This window comes from Lygodium microphyllum, chromosome 12, assembly GCF_053477565.2.
Source record: "Lygodium microphyllum isolate KBCC chromosome 12, Lygodium_microphyllum_v1.1.10, whole genome shotgun sequence".
NCBI classification, from domain to species: domain Eukaryota; kingdom Viridiplantae; phylum Streptophyta; class Polypodiopsida; order Schizaeales; family Lygodiaceae; genus Lygodium; species Lygodium microphyllum.
The window spans coordinates 98,753,962-98,771,508 of NC_141146.1; positions in this window are offsets into that span (position 1 = coordinate 98,753,962).

Consider the following 17,547-nt stretch of genomic DNA (forward strand, 5'->3'; position numbering starts at 1 on the left):
CCTAAAGTTCAAATACCATTCCTACCACAACAAAAACGAGGCATAGATGCACATGTTAGATGCACAAAGTCGGGCGCGTCTATCATTGCGTCTATATGCGTGTGTAAAAGAGCATGTAAATAGATGCGAATTTTGCATCTATATATCCACATAGATAGACGCAAATATAGAAGCGTTTTCAGATACGTAATTATTTAACCACCTGAAATTGGACTTAATATAATTAAAAAACCAAAGTTAATAATTATTTTTGCATTGCTCTCTAATGAGTGGCAGTTCCTCCAGTTGACAAGCCTGATATAAGTAATTAGTGGCAAGCGACACAAACCTTATTATACAATTAGTAGCAAGCATTGCATGTATCTCGTAATTTCTCTATTTGAAGATGATAAAAAATACTTCCTTTTTATTATGGAAAATTCAATTTAACTTTAAACTTGAATATTGATTCTTGAGTATGCACATGTGCATATGATATTTTTTATAGAATTAAGAATACACATTGAATCATTAAGCAAATTAAGTATGTTAAAGTGAATAATCCATCTCATCTTCAATGAGATCATCCCTTGCTAAACTATCTACTTCTAAGTCTATGTTACCAAGAGGTAACGAAACAAATAAGTCTATCCCACTATAAGATGTGTTGCTATATTGCTCAATAACTTCATCATCATCAACCACATTATTGTCCTCTTCTGTGTTTTCTTGAACATCCTCACGAGGTTCATCTTGTACTATATCACACATATCATCCATTATGGTGTCATCATGTACATCATCATTAATTGTTGGATTGTCATTTGCTATCTCTATGTTGGTAATATTACCATATATTGGTTTTGAATGATTAGATATAGGGATGACATACCACCATCGATTATTGTTTACCATTGGATGATACACAACTTGTATTTGAAAAACAAAAGCAAGAAACTTAAATACTTATTATATTGTGTATATGTGGTGAAATTTTGTAGAGTCAATGATTATAAAATCACTTGGATGATATCTAATTGTGTAATGCTCACCATTTGTTACCACTTCTTTAAACCACTTCACATCCAGTATATATATAAAGAATCCGTCATCTGAAGTCAAGCTTCAAAATATATTGGATCAAGCCAAAATAACCTTCTATGGTACCATTGGCATCCTTGAAGTGAGCAAGAATACCACTTCTTTTAACCACTTCACATCTAGTACATATATAAAGAATTGTCTGAAGTCAAGCTTTAGAATATCTTGGATCAAGCCACAATAACCTTCCATGGTACCATTGGCATCCTTGAAGTGAGCAAGGACACCACAATCTTGGGTATTTCTCTTTTCATCTATACGTTGAGTTCGAAGATGTTTACCCTCACACCAAATAGCATTGGATAATGTACACTAGTAGTAAAAGATTAAGATCAAATATGTCAATTTATTATATAAATGATAACTAGAAATAAATTAATTGATAGTATGTCTCACCTTTGATAAGCAACCTCGTGCGTATTCCCACTCTTCTTGAGATATATTAATTTCCTCCTCTTTTTCCATTCTCTCCATTTCCTCATATAACCAATCTATATCAATATGATGTGGGAGCGCATTTAGATAATCTAAAAATGAGATATTACGTCCATATCTGGTGTGAAATGCTTGTCTTTTGCTTTTTCTTCTTGCCTTTGCTTCATTATATAGTGTCACCCATTTTCTCATTACATCACTATTGAGCACAAAAAAACTATTTAACTTACGAAGTTCTTTTTTTGTTAGCACTTTACTCATTCCTTTTCCTTGAGGTATCATAGAGGTTATCCTCAAGTCTTCATCATCTTTCCATAGTCGTGGTTGAGAGGGGTCCACTTCAACAAGATATTTAGAGATATAAATAAGGGATGATTGCACTAACCAACCCTCAGCCATGCTTCCTTCAGGCCGTGCTTTTTGCCTCACAAAATCTTTCAAGGTTTTCATGAACCGCTCAAGAAAAAACGTCCACCTTGCATGAACTGCCCCACAAAGTGCGATCTCATCAATCAAATGTACGAGTAAATGTAATTGAGTAGTCAAAATGGAGCGAGGAAAAATTTCCTCCACCAAACAAACCACCTCAACAGATAATACTCGAGCATCTTGCAATGTGTTTGGATCAATTTTCTTCGAGCTCACATATCTGTCAAGATGTATTTGAAAATTGTTTATTTTTGTGTAAAATTTCAAAGAGGTTCACTACATGATATATGCAATATATAATGAAAAAAATACAATGTATACACACCTCACAAGCTTTCCCATCTTGTAAATGATATCATGTACATCTTTGGATACACAATGGGATATGCTAGTAGGAAGTACGAGCTGAATGTAAATAATATTCATAGATCAAATGATTAGTTGAGGAAAAATTCATTATACCCCAAAGTTTACACATAGTTACTCCACTAATTACTATATTCATGGTTAGAGATACCCTTACTTGAATCATTTTGTGCCAATCGTGGGACTTCAAACCAGATAGTTGCTCCACATCTCTTTTCTTTTTCTTTATGAAGGCTCCCTTGAGACATCTCATACATCCTATGGGTATTCGAAAGCTACATATCTGTTCCTTCACTATTTTTTCCTCATTATTTGACAGCATCCAAGGTACATGGGGTAGCTCAATCTTTCCTTTGGGTCCAATGCATGGCCAGGCTTGTCTCATGCGACCAATGTTAAGTAAATCCTCCCTTACATTGACTGAATCATGAGCCGAGTTCAATCCAATACGAAAGACGAAAAAATATAGAGAACCTAACAAACAAACAATATATTATATAAACAATTCATCATGCTAAATACTTTAAATTCAATCGAGAGAAATATACTTCTTACCAACTCATGCCAAGTGGAGGGTGGCTATCGGCATTAATCCATCTCTCCTTCCAATCTCGAATGGTTATAGATTGTGGAGTCATTCCATTAGTATAGGGAGAACATATTTGGGATGGTCAATAGGAAGAAATCAATGATGATTGTCATAGATAACCTTCTTTAAACGTGCTGGCCTAAAGGAAATTAGAGAGGGATCGCAAATAGGACATGCATGATATCCTGATGTGGTTAAACCTGAACAAACAAGTGAATTAATAACATGCAATTGATTCAAGTCTTGAATTTAAAATATAGAGTTATATACATGTATCTGAACACTCTCCATATCCTGGAAAGTCATGCATGGTCCACAACAACATGACCTTCAAAGTGAAATCTCTAGAGGATGCAAATGCGCTTGTATCTTGCACCTCAATACCTTTCCATAACATTTCTAACTCTTAAATCAAAGGCTCTAAGTAAATGTCCATGTTTTTTACCTTGTGCTTTCCAGGAATCAAAAGGGACAACATTACATGTCCCTTTTTAATTGCCATGGATGGAGGAATATTATAGTTCACCAATACCACTGGCCATACACTGTATGATGTGCTTTTGATGCCAAATGGATTGATTCCATCCATACCTAAACCAAATCTCAAATTTCTTGGCTCTTCTTTGAAAACGGGCCACAAATTGTCTATATATTGCCATGCCAGTGTGTCTACAGGGATCCTCCATTTTCCATCACTTGAACGATGACTAGCATGCCATGACATGAGCTTTCTAATAGACTTACACTTGAACATAAGTTGAATACATAAAATAATCGGAAAATGTCACAAAACCTTACGAGGCACATCCATTGACTTTATCTCCACTTCGTATCTTGATTCACAACAAATCGGACACTCTCGTGCGAACTCATGAATCCCACGAAATAAGACACAATCATTGACACATGCATGGATCTTGACATAATCGAGGCCTCCCAGAGATGTCAAGTAATATCTTGCTTGCTCTCTCTTAGTTGGCAATTTGTTTCCTTTTGGAAGCATTTGTGATAATAACCTACATATATTTTTAAAAGTGAGTTAAAAAACCACCAACATATATTTGTGTCTGATTTCAAAATAGAACAATTAATATTATGATTCATAAGCCAAACTAAATTGATACCTACTTCAATAACGTATTCAAACTGACATTACTCCATCCATAAATTGTTTGCAAGTTAAGTATCTCGAGGGATGCACGAAGAACAGAGTACATACAACCTTCATACAATGGAGTAGATGATGCTACGTATAGTGGGTCATCTGGCTTCGTAGAGTGACATTCTCCCTGAAATTGGTTGCGAAAATAGATCGTGTACCATATTGTCCAAAATCTCATCCTCTACAACTTGATGGGGCATTTCATGAGGGCTACTATCATGGTCGTCAGTCTCTACACGTCGATGTTTTGCAGCCTCTCGACGCCCGAGAGGGAGCATCTGAGGATGTGGCACCACATCCGGCTCAACCACAAAAGGGAGTTACATGTACGTTGATATATATTTCAAACATAGACTAGCAATCTTAGTGTTAAAAACAATGAATACCCGTGATTTTTCTCGGTCCCATTCTCCATACATGCTGAGGTGTGACATTGCAACACGACATGCTCAAAAAATACACCCTAGACAACGATCACACATGCATTTAATTTTTCTTCGTAGCCATGCATCTCGATTATGAAGACATAATGTTTCATCCTCACTTGAGGATTTGCTTGTTGACTCATCAGCATGCACCGCACTAGGTGATGATGACGACATGATTAAACCTAATTCATGACAACATCAAATTTATTATTAATATGTTTACATAAAAACTTCAAGTCATATTAATTATTCTAAGATATTCAATTTTAAATACACAAAACTTATCATAAATACATAAAAACTTATGATAATAACTTAATATCAAAACTTACTATCAAAATTTATCTTAAATACAAAAACTTATGTTAAAAACGCAAGTGCGCTAAATGCGCGTCTATGCCTGCATCTAACAGCGCGTCTATGTCTGCATCTATCTACGCGTCTAACTCCGTGTCTATTAGTGCGTTTACGTAAACTTAGACACGTATTTACATGCAAAAATAGATGCAAACATCAAAATTCAAAAGATACAAGCAATTTCTTTTCAAACTGCGCCTTTCCTACGTTTTTGCGCATTCTAGAGCTCCAGTTCAGCCGACATGCAGTCTACATCCACTAGTCTCTTCATGACTCACCTCCTCATGACTCACCTCTTCTTTCACTTCAAAGAGACAAGAAGGGAAAGAAGACAGCTAAAGAAAAGAAAGCCAAGGAAAGGAAGAAAGAGAGAAGAAAAGAGAGGAGAATAAGAGGAACAAGAGGCAAAGGGAGGAGACAACAAGCAGCAATCATCAAGGGAGAACAACTCACCAAGGAGAGGAAGAAGGGGAAGGAAGCAACGCCACCACCCGCCCACACCAAAGACCCAAGGTGAGTCCTCTCTCTCTCTCTCTCTCTCTCTCTCTCTCCCTCTCTCTCTCTTTCTGTATTAGGATCTATGATTGAAGTTTTTATATCACAAAAAAATCATGGATGACGGTTGTCAGCTTGAGAGAGGCTGACTTAGCTCGTTTGATAGCGTGTGTAGATTCCAGTGCAGACGCAGACATAGACGTGCAGCCATGTTTGATGTTATCGTGTCTGCAGACGCGTCTCCAAGCGCGTGTATTCTGCATCTCAGACGGGAGAATACACGCGCTCAGCCTAGAGCTTTGACTTCAGAGACGCGTCTGAGAGCGGGTCTATTCTGCATCTCAGATGCAAATATATACGCACTCTACTCAGAAGCTTTGACTTCTGGGAAGTGTCTGAGAGCACATCTATTCTGCATCTTAGATGCGAATATATACACGCTCTGCCCAAAAGGTTTGACTTTAGGGAAGCGTCCATCTCAGATGCGAATATACACGCGCCAGCTCTGATAAAAAAACAAGTTTTTATTTCTTGAATTGTACAAACATGTTACACAATAGTACAGTTTACACAATATTGTTGTTTAGCAAATTTTTCTTATTCTTGTGTTTTGTTTGCAGATGTCGCATCCTAGTTCATCTAGCAATGGCCCAGATTTGGAGTGCATGAATGATACATTGGTCTTGTTCAACAGAGGGGTCAATGCTTTTTTTGGAGGTTTTCCTAGTAAGGAAGACTTCATGGGAGAGATGACTAGACACCTTGGCTGCTCTCCCACAACAGATGAGGTGTTCAGCGTCATGTCTGGAATGCCTCTGACGTCTTTGCCTAGCACTACTTCCCAAACACCAAATTTCCAAACTCCAATTGCAGGTACTCCATGTGCAACGCCTATGCATGTATCGGCTGAAGCATAAGCATCAATTGATGCACGTGTATTTATGGAAGTATGTGCATCCAGCGAGGCAAAGGGTATTCGACAGAGAGGGAGGAGGGAGATTCGAGGGGGAGGACGAGGCTTGTGTGGGGGTTGCCTAGGCGGTGGCAAGTGACCACCCTCACTAGAAGATCACGTAGATGAGCCTGTACGCCAGTACTATAGAGTTACAGATACTGGTGGCATCTTCCATGATGATGAAGGAAGGGATGTAATGGCGTACATGAGGAGTGTCGTGCATGCGACGTATAAAGATTGTTTCGTTTACTTCAAGAATCAGAGGCTGATGTGGAATACATTGTGAACCTTTAGGTTCTCCGAGAGTTGTAGTTTATAAGCATTAGGTCCTAGGCATTTGAGGATCTTGTACGGCCCACAATACCTTGGACTTAGCTTCTTGCAAACTCCTAAGGATAGGGAACTCTTTTTAGGGAGAACGCGAATGAAGACCATGTCTCCTTCTTCGGAGACTCTATCTTGACGCTTCAAATCCACGTATGCCTTCTATCTATCCTTGGCCGCTTGGATGTCTAGCCTTATTGACTTTACTTGGTCATCCATCTCTTCCAACATCTGCCTTGAAGCTTCAACCCTTAAGGTTGGATCTGAAAAGTTTAGGGGACTTTGACAGTCATGACCATACAATGCTTGGAAAGGGGTCATCTAAATGCTTTGCTGGTAAGAAGCATTGTATGCAAATTCAACCAAAGGCAAGTATTGAATCCACCTCTTCGGCTCACGACAGCAGTATGCCCTTAGCATATCCCCCATGACTTGATTTACTCGCTCTATTTGGTCATCCGTTTGGGGATGGTAAGCGGTGTTAAAGCAAAGTTGAGTCCCAATAGCTTCAAAGATAGCTCTCCAGAAGTGTGATGTGAAGAGAGAATCACGATCACTAATGATCTCTCTGGGTACCATGTAGCTTGAATATCTCCTTGATAAACAATCTTGCAATGTCTGAGGCTTTATAGTTTGTCTTCATTGGAATAAGGTGTGCAACCTTAGTAAGCATGTCAACCACAACCATGATGGAGTTGTATCCTCCCTGGACTTGGGGTAGGCCTACAACAAAATCCATGCTGATGAATTCCCATTTCATTTGGGGAATGTCGAGCGGTTGGAGTTTCCTTGGCATCTTGACATGTTCGGCTTTGATACGTTGACAAGACAAACACTTAGTGATATATTTGAGAACGTCACCTTTGAGCCTCTCCCAATGGTAGCTCTTCCTAACTGCATTAAGAGTCTTGGCATAGCCAGGATGTCCTGCGAAAGGGGAGTCATGAGCTTCCCACGATATCTTCTGCTTAAGTGACTGGCTTGTTGGTATATACAGCCTTGTTCTATAGTAGACAAGTTCACTATTGATAGAAAACTCATGATACTTAGCCTGCAACTTTTCATTTTGATCCTTAATATAGATTTCCCTTAGCATTGTTTGGTAGGCCGGATCATAACATGTATCCTCTCTAGCTAACTCAAGTATAGGGTTGTTTGGCATAGATACTTTTGTAGCTAGAGATCTGGCTGTTGATGGATTCTGCAGGATTAGAGAATTAAGGAATGTCTGAGTGCATCGGCAACTACATTCTCTTTCCCTGGTCGGTATTTGATTTCAAAGTCATACTCTTCCAGTACTTCAATCCACCGATGTTGCCTCATGTTGAGCTTGTTTTGGGTAAAGATCCATTTGAGGCTCTTATGGTCAATTACTAGAGTAAACTTGTTACCCAACAGGTAGTGTGTCCAAAGCTTTAGAGCATGGATGACAGCTAGCAATTCCAGGTCATGCGTAGCATAATTCCTTCATGACTCTTCAATTTCTTTGAAGAGTATGCTACTAGATGACCTTCCTGCATGAGCACACATCCCAAGGCAAGTATGCTAGCATCAGTTACTACCTCGAACTCTTTATTGAGGTCTGGAAGTTTTAGGATAGGTGATGATAACAAAATTTGCTTCAATCTATCGAAGCTCTTTTGTTCGGGAGTTAACCATGCAATGGAAGTTTGCCTCTTCAGTAAGTCCGTCTCAGAGGTGCTGCAATCAAAGCATAGTTTTTTATGAAGACCCTATACCATCCTATTAATCCAAGGAAGCTATGTATCTCTTTGACGAATGTTGGTATTGGCCACTCAAGCACATCTCTGACCTTGGCTGGATCCACTGAGATTTGTTCTGCTGAAACTATGAATCTCAGATATTCAATCTGATGTTTGAAGAATGCACACTTCTTCATCTTAGCATACAGCTTATGAAACCTCATTGTCTCTAGGACAATCCAAAGTTGGGGTTCATGATCTTCTTCATGTTTAGAATAGACTAAAGTGTCGTCGAAGAAGACAAGCATGAAATCATCAAGATATGGCCTAAAGATATCTTGCATTAACCTGTTGAAGGTGGCAAGTGCATTCGTAAGCCCGAATAACATAACTAGGAACTCAAAGTGCCCATATCTTGTATTGAAGGTCGTCTTGGGAATATCTTCTTCCTTGATCCTTATCTGATAGTAACCTAACCTAAGATCAATCTTGGAAAAGATCTTTTGCCCCTGAAGATGATCAAGAAGCTCATCTATTCTAGGGATAGGGTACTTGTTCTTGACCGTTGATTGATTCAATCCTCGGTAATCAATACATAGTCCAAGTGTCCCATCTTTCTTTTTCTGGAATAGTATTGGAGCTCCCCACAGTGAACTGCTAGGATGAATGTAGCCTTGATCTAGCAGTTGCTTGAGTTGTCCTTTCAGCTCAATTACTTCTGGTATGGACATTCTATAAGGTCTCTTTGCAATTGGCGTAGCTCCTGGTACTAACTTAATCTCATGATTCACTTCTCTTTGAGGCTGGAGTTCCGTCAACTCTTCAAGGAATATGTCCACGTATTCCTTTAGCGAAGAAGGTCCTTCATTAGACTCTTGTTTCTGATCTAACTTGTTGAGTTTGATCAAGTAGACATGTAATCCTTTCCTAACTCCTTTTATGATCTGAGATACTTTGGCCAATTGGGTTCTTGGTACTCTAGCCTCACCTTGGGTTGTGACTACTTCCCTTTCAGAGTTTCGAAAGGAAACTTGACCCTTTCCACAATGAATGTGGGCATAATTAGGCCTAAGCCAATCCATTTTGAGTAGACACTCATGGATACCTAAATTCATGACTCTGAATTTGACCAAAGTCTTCTTTCCTCCCAGAAAGAGTTCCACCCGCTTGCCTGGTACAAGTAACCTCATGATCATTTGCAAATTCCACAAGCAGGGTAGGTGCTTCTACTGTGGCTATTCTTAATCTTTTTGCACATGCTGGTGAGATAAAGGAATGCATACTGCCACAATCAATCAAGGTCTTGAAACTTTTACCTTGATAGTCTGATGGTGTCTGAATCACCGAGAACTGGCGATTCGGTCCTTTTTTGTGAAGAGCGGCATGGACTGTCGCCCTTTCAAATTCTGCTTCCATGGTCAGATCTTCTTCGCACATTTGCCTATTGGCAATGCAGACGGTTCTTCCTCTTCCTCGGGTAACAGCTCCTTGACCACGGCTTCTTCTTCTTCTTTGCACATTTGCCTATTGGCAATGCAGGCGGTTCTTCCTCTTCCTCGGGTAACGACTCCTTGACCACGGCCTATTCCTTGGAAAGGCGCTTGGCGATGTCCTCCATCAAGCTTGGGACATTGCCTCTTGAAGTGACCGGGTTCATTGTAGTGCAAACAATGGAGGTTTTGGCCATTGCTTTGAGTAGGAACAAAGTTGTTGACATTGTTAGTCCTTACTTTCTTTCTTTGCCCCTAGTTATGACCTTGAACTCTCTTCATTTGAGGTCTGAATGCTCCTCTGTTCGGGTCATTATAAGACCAAGTTTTGTTACCCCTTGGTCTAGCCTGCACCTCCTAAATTATAGGTGCCACTTGAATGAGTGCGTCCTGAAGATCTGATGGACGCATAGATTCGAGACGGGTATTGACTAGTGGATTTAAACCTGCACAAAATTTGGACACTTGCTGTGTCATCTCCATCTGGGTGCATACTTAAGAAGTGAGACAAATTTAGAATAGTATGCATCAAGCATGAGTCCCAACTGTTTTAGCTCATAGAACTCATTCGTTTTTTGCGTGCGATAAGCAGGTAGTAAATATCTTCCTTGCATGGCTTTCTTCAGCTTCTCCAAAGTAATGGATCCCTCCGCGATCCCTGGATCCCTGCACCATTGCTTCCTCATATACACGGGTTACTTCCTCATATACATATGAGTTCATCGCAACCCTCTGACCTCGATTATGTAAAGTTGAGTTTACGTGAGCTTCCACAAAAATGAACAGCTTCACAACTTTCAGGTCTTCCAACCACTTGATCCTCTTTAGGTTGGTTTGTAGATAAGCAAAGCGGTGGGCAGCTATATAGTAGATTCCTGAAGCACCCGTCCATCTTTGTTCCATGTACAAAGATGATGGATTATAGGTTTTCTCTAGGATGTTCATCATCCCAACTCTTTGTCGATAATACGGAGAATGCATTGCAGTCATAAACATGACTCGAAATACCAAGAACTTGTTCCACGCTTCATAATTCTGCAAGATAGTATTGAAGATAAGGAAATGTTTGGAACATCAACATTTTCTTTACTTCTTCTTATTAAGATTTCAAAAAAAACAATGCCGTTGTTGGTCGGCTCTGATACCAACTGTAATGTGTCCACTAGGATCATCCAGGACACGTCTTAGCAGTCCATCCGAAAGGATGTCTAGAAAGCTCCGCCCGGCACTCCCATGGAATGTTACGGGGTTTGCGATCGAGGGCTTTCCGCATATGCCACATAGCGGAAGTATTCTGGTCGTTCCCACTTAGGATCAACTTGAGTTAAGGTTTTCCTGATTGGTCATTTCCTAACAGCAACTAGCGTCGGATCCAAGCGAACTACTTTACATAGAAACGCCAGATCCAAAGCGGATTCACACTGCACTTGGTTCAAGGAGAATGGGAAACGAGAAGGATGCAAAGCTCAACCTCTCTGCCATAAGGCATAGTCCCATTCCATTTCCCTAAAACAGCGTAAATCAGGTTTAATCATAACTCTAGGTCAACACTTTTGTTGTTCGTGTCCTTCGACGATCATCCCCCTGTTCCTCGTAATTTGGGAAAAGGTCCTGCCCAACCGAGACCACCCATCCCTAGGATGGACCTATGGCCCATCCTCCGCACTTTCCTTGGGTTCTTTTAGTTATTTAATTACCTAACACATTAGTTGGACATGTAACAACCAGCTTCTTTAATTAACCCGTTAGGCATTGGTTCCTTCACGTAATCTTATCACTTGATATAGAAAAATAATATCAGACAAGTTCCTTATTAACAAGTTATCATATTTATCTTTGAAATACAAAGATTACAGCCCGTAGGCTTATCCACAATTCACCCGAAGGCTATCCAGCAATCCACATGGATCACTATTCCAAGTTTCCACTCGTAGACTAGTATGCAAGATCCCGAGTCACGTTAGCCTCTTGTGCAGGACCTCGAAGGTGAGGGATTAACACCCAGAGCCCCCCCTGGCACCCAAGTGTCCTCCTGCTCCAAGTAGCACTCAACAGAGAGACCTCTCACAGCGGGTTCAGTCCACTTTCCCGGCGTGGTCAACAACCCCCTTGGTTAGGGTTAGGCTGGCAGTCGGGGGTAACTGAAGCTGGCTCTCCCTTTAGGACTTCAACCTAAAGTATAAATATCCATTTATCTTTTAATTCATTGATCAAACAAGCCAAATAGTGCTCTAAAATCTGTAGCAAGCACAAACATTTCCATTGATCATTTTTGTTGGCAAACTGCTAAGGAATGAATCCTTCCTTTCAAATGCGTCCAGCACTCGATCCGGGATGACTTGCAACTTGGCGAGATCCCTTATATCCTTGGTTAGGGCATACCCTATTAACCCAACTTGGTCAAACCTTGAGTTCATTGGTTACTTCAGTCAATCGGCTGGTCTTTAGTTTCTAAACAATCTTCCTTTCTCAAGAAGGATACTAAAGTATTCATCCTCTTGTAAGATAACTTGCATAAGGATCCGCCAACCCCATTGCAAGACTTTGGCCATTCTCTTGTGATCCAATCACAAGATTATATGACTCCGCATTTGCTACGCAAGCGTCGCATAGAACTATGAGACAATGGAGTCACGAAACAATCTATTTTAGGTTCTTTAAGCTGACATCGTTAGACCTAGGGTTTCCAAACTTCATCTTTGTAAGATTCTCAGGGACAAACCCTAGTTCCTTTTACAATTACAATTCACTGTCCCTACATTCAGGAATGTGGGGAAGTATTTAAGGTATAGGCATTTCTTGGAATTTAACTCATTACAAACAAGTACTCCACGGTTTAGGTGTTTTAGGTTTTATGCCAATTTGGTTAACTCTAGAGATCATTTCGAGATTACTTCCACATGATTCGTTTGCAGACTATGCATAAATTGATTTCTTAACTCAACGGTTTGAGGTCAGGCATAGGTTAGCTTAATTTCAACTAATCTTCCCTTTTCTTTGTGAACAATATTCATGCTAAATAAGCAACCTTTTTCTTGCTAATTTATGCAATTGAAAATGATAATTTCATCGAGTTTATGCATCGTAAGAATTGTTTCATGCTTTGCATTTTCCATGATGATTCATTGCGATATGGGTTAATAGTGTGAGACACAGTTTATACTTCTAGGCTTAACCGAAATATTCTATTTTAATGGATAATAATCTAGACTTATAATTCATTTCAATGCCAAAAGCTATTTGCCAGAAATGCATTTATGCTTTCTTTAGTTTGCATGTTTCATTTAAAAGTATTGATGGCTAAGTTCCTTCATTGTAAACAACTAGGATGAGAATATATTCTATTTCTAACAATTAACCTTGCATGATTGAATTACAGAAATATCAAATAAAAATTAGGAAGGAAAACCTGGGTTTGGGGTGAGATATTCACATGGATACCGGGAGATGACCCTCCCGTGGCTACGCCATGGACTTTCTTAGGAGGCATCGTAATTGTAGTTTTTCGGACGTGGAAGCAGCTTTACAACTCCTCCTAGGAATTCCACCCTCGCTCCCTTGCACCGCCCGTCGCCATGGGGAAGGCTTAATGGCCTTTTAATGACTCGTTCAAACAAGGAATGAAAAGGGATGGAAAAGACACAAGGTGCGGGAGAGAACTCCAAGGGAATATAGTAACCATAAAGGTTATAAGAAAGGTCGAAGGACCCTTAGGTCAAACTTGGAGGAAAGGGGGGTTTCAATACGCCATAAGGGGAGGGGCTAGGGAAGGTTTAAACACGGAGGAAAGAGGGGTGGTTCCAAAGCCAAGGGATAGGGTTTTAAGGGATTAACATGGGGCGTGTGGTTTCAGGATGCCCAAGGAAAGGGTTTAAGGGTTAATACACGGGGGGTGTGGTTCCAAGGAAAAGGGGGCTTGAGGATTTATAAAATACGAAAAAGGGGGCTTAAGGAAAGGGGGCTAAGTGACTTTCAAAAGCACGGGGGGGAAAGTAATAATAGGACCTCTAAGTCCACTCTTTATAGGGAAAAAAAAGGCTTATGATCCTTTAAACACGAGGGGGGGTGAGGTCCCAAAAAACATAAGAAGGGGGCCTTAGGGGTTTTTAGGACAAGGGGGTAATAATAAGGTTTTTGAAAGACACAATAGGGGGTGAAAGGCCTTAAGAGGATTAAAAATGGGGGGAGGGGGGGGGGGGTAGGGAGAATTTGGTGAGGCACACCAATGGGGGTGAAAGGGGGCTTAAGGGATTTTAAACCCGGGGGGAGGGAGGGGGGGTTAATAAAAAGGTATAGGAAGGGGGGTTAAGGAGGCCCCCTCTTGGAAGCTTCTGACTTCCAGAAGATTATGTGGGGGGGGTGTGAGCCATCAACGGTGGTGAAAATTGAAGGCGGCAGCTCCCATAGGCTTTATGGCAGCCCAAACCTCGTCCAGCATGGTGAGGAAGCGGCGCACGGGTATGGGTAGCACTCAGTTCTCCCCTTTCATCCCTTCACGTTCAGAATGGCGGCCCTCCTTTTAGCAACACCACGGCCTCTTTTGTTCCTTCACCCCAGGGCAGCAGCCCCCTCTATTAAATAGGGGAGGGAGGGGGATCCTCCCTCTCCTTCGTGTCACGAGACATGGTTATTGAGGCTAGGCAAGCTCTAGCGAGGAGCTTGCTAGCCTTTCTAAATCCTTCTCCCCTTCTAGCACAAACCGTCGCCGACAGAAGAAGAATTAAAAAAAAATTCCCATGATTTTTTTTAAATATTTGATATATTACATGGCACACTATCTTTTGACCTTATTATAAAGCACCTTCCAGTCAAAGACTTTTCTCCAAGTCTTGTTGAAACCAACATCTTGGCAATCATAGTCTTTGTGTAGTCCTTTAAGAACATGTTTGTATATGATATCTAAATTTCCACAACACCATGTACACCATCCTGTGGCCTTGTTCTTAAGAACTTTCTAGATGAATACTCTTCTGCAAGTCCTACTCGAACCAACATCTTGGCTGTAAAATGGCTTAGCATACCATAGGAGTTTCGAGGAATTGTAAAAAATCTGTAGATGCTAAGTAGAAGTGACTTAGTGCAAGCTTTTCATTGCATTGCATTGCAAAGTGCTCTCCAACCACATGAGTAACCATCATTCTATTGAGGAACCTACAATATACCAAGTTGATAGTTTAGAGTTCTAGCATGAAACATTGTTTGCTTTCTAATGTGGATACATATAAAGATTTGATATGTATTTTGATCATTACATACTTTTACATCAAGGTAAAACACTTCATCATTTATATACAAGGTAGTTAGCATTCTTCTCACACAACTGCATTGCAAAGTAATATAATAGTCATGTTTTTTCTATTTGTTTGTTTGGCATTTATATTTGTGGAATCAACAATATATACAATATTAACCTAGCAAAAAAATGTTATACCTTCTAATTTCAACATGTGTATTTGCTAGTGAGCTGAGCAAGTAAGCTTTCTTGTCATGTAGATCTACTAAAACAAGACTCCAATGCTTACTATATCATACACATCAAATTTTTAGATTAATAACTTTTCCATCATATATATTCACTCAAATAATAAGACTTTAATTTTTGCAATCACATCACGTTTTTTAATTAGGATATGTTCAATAACCTCTAAACTATATATGCTTAAAGGGTAAAATGATTTTACTTGTTGTTATAAGTAAAAATTAGTTTATCAAAGTCCTTGGATTTGTAATGTCGTAAACATCTGTCAACTCCGAATCTTGATCACAAAAGTAATGACACTAATGGATCTACAACTAGTAGATTTTTTTTGTTGCTCAAGACTCAATTCACGACAAATATATAGGTGAAAAGAGAGGCCATTAGCGACGACATTATTTGCGTCGCAAATAATGATGAAAATAACGATGATAAACAAAAAAAGCGGGCCGAAACCCAAGCGCGGCATTCTGTGCGTAAGAGCGAAAGAGGGAGCGAACTACATCATGTGTTTGAGAGGGAGAGGGAGAGGGAGAGAGAAAGAGGGAGAAGGAGAGCTTCTCACTGCCGTCGCCACCATTTGTGAAGAAGACGAGGAAGTGTACAAAAGCCGAAGAGGAGCTGCCGTCACGAAGAGGAGCCGTCGAATCCATCCTTGGACCTTTGTGGTGAGTGCACTGCTCCCTCTTGGTTTGTTTTTGTTTTTTCTCCATCTATTTTGCTTGTTTTTGTTAAAAATGATGTGTCCTAAGAGAGAAAGAGAGGAAATGAGAGAGGGAGAGGAAGAGAGAAAAAGAAAGAAGGAACAGAGAGAGAGGGAATAAACATGAAACATAATAAAGAAAGAGAGAAACAGAGAGAGAGGGAGGGAGAGAGATGAATGAATGGATAAAAAACAAAGAGAGGGTAAGATATTGTTCTTTAATTTCTTCTTTTCTTGTTTGTAGCAGTAGTAGGAGTAGCAGTAGCAGTAGCAGTAGCAGTAGCAGTAGCAGTAGCAGTAGCAGTAGTAGTAGCGGTAGGGGTAGATGTAGGTGTAGGGGTAGGGGTAGGGGTAGGGGTAGGGGTAGGGGTAGGGGTAGGGGTAGGGGTAGGGGTAGGGGTAGGGGTAGTAGCAACAATACCAGTATTAGTTATTTAATTTCTTCTTTTCTTGTTTGTAGTAGTGGTAGTGGTAGTGGTAGTGGTAGTGGTAGTGGTAGTGGTAGTGGTAGTGGTAGTGGTAGTGGTAGTGGTAGTGGTAGTGGTAGTGGTAGTGGTAGTGGTAGTAGCAGTAGTGGTAGTAGAAGTAGTGGTAATGGTAGTGGTAGTGGTAGTGGTAGTGGTAGTGGTAGTGGTAGTGGTAGTGGTAGTGGTAGTGGTAGTGGTAGTGGTAGTGGTAGTGGGAGTGGGAGTGGGAGTGGGAGTAGGAGTTGGAGTAGGAGTAGGAGTAGGAGTAGGAGTAGGAGTAGGAGTAGGAGTAGGAGTAGCAGTGGTAGTGGCAGTAGCAGTAGCACTAGCAGTAGGGGTAGGGGTAGGGGTAGGGATAGGGGTAGGGGTAGGGGTAGTGGGTAGGGATAGGGGTAGGGGTAGGGGTAGGGGTAGGGGTAGGGGTAGGGGTAGGGGTAGGGGTAGTGGTAGTAGCAACAATACCATTATTAGTTATTTAAGTTCTTGTTTTCTTGTTTGTAGTAGTGGTAGTGGTAGTGGTAGTGGTAGTGGTAGTGGTAGTGGTAGTGGTAGTGGTAGTGGTAGTGGTAGTGGTAGTAGGAGTAGCAGTAGTGGTAGTAGGAGTAGTGGTAATGGTAGTGGTAGTGGTAGTGGTAGTGGTAGTGGTAGTGGTAGTGGTAGTGGTAGTGGTAGTGGTAGTGGTAGTGGTAGTGGTAGTGGTAGTGGGAGTGGGAGTAGGAGTAGGAGTAGGAGTAGGATTAGGAGTAGGAGTAGCAGTAGCAGTTAGCAGTAGCAGTGGCAATGGCAGTAGCAGTAGCAGTAGCAGCAACAGTAGCAGTAGTGGTAGTGGTAGTAGGAGTAGCAGTAGCAGTAGCAGTAGTGGTAGTAGGAGTAGTAGTAGGAGTAGTGGTAGCGGTAGCGGTAGAGGTAGTGGTAGTGGTAGTGGCAGTGGTAGTGGTAGTGGTAGTGGCAGTGGTAGTGGTAGTGGTAGTGGTAGTAGCAACAATAGCAATATTAGTTATTTAATTTCTTCTTTTCTTGTTTGTGGTAGTGGTAGTGGCAGTGGTAGTGGTAGTGGTAGTGGTAGTGGTAGTGGTAGTGGTAGTGGT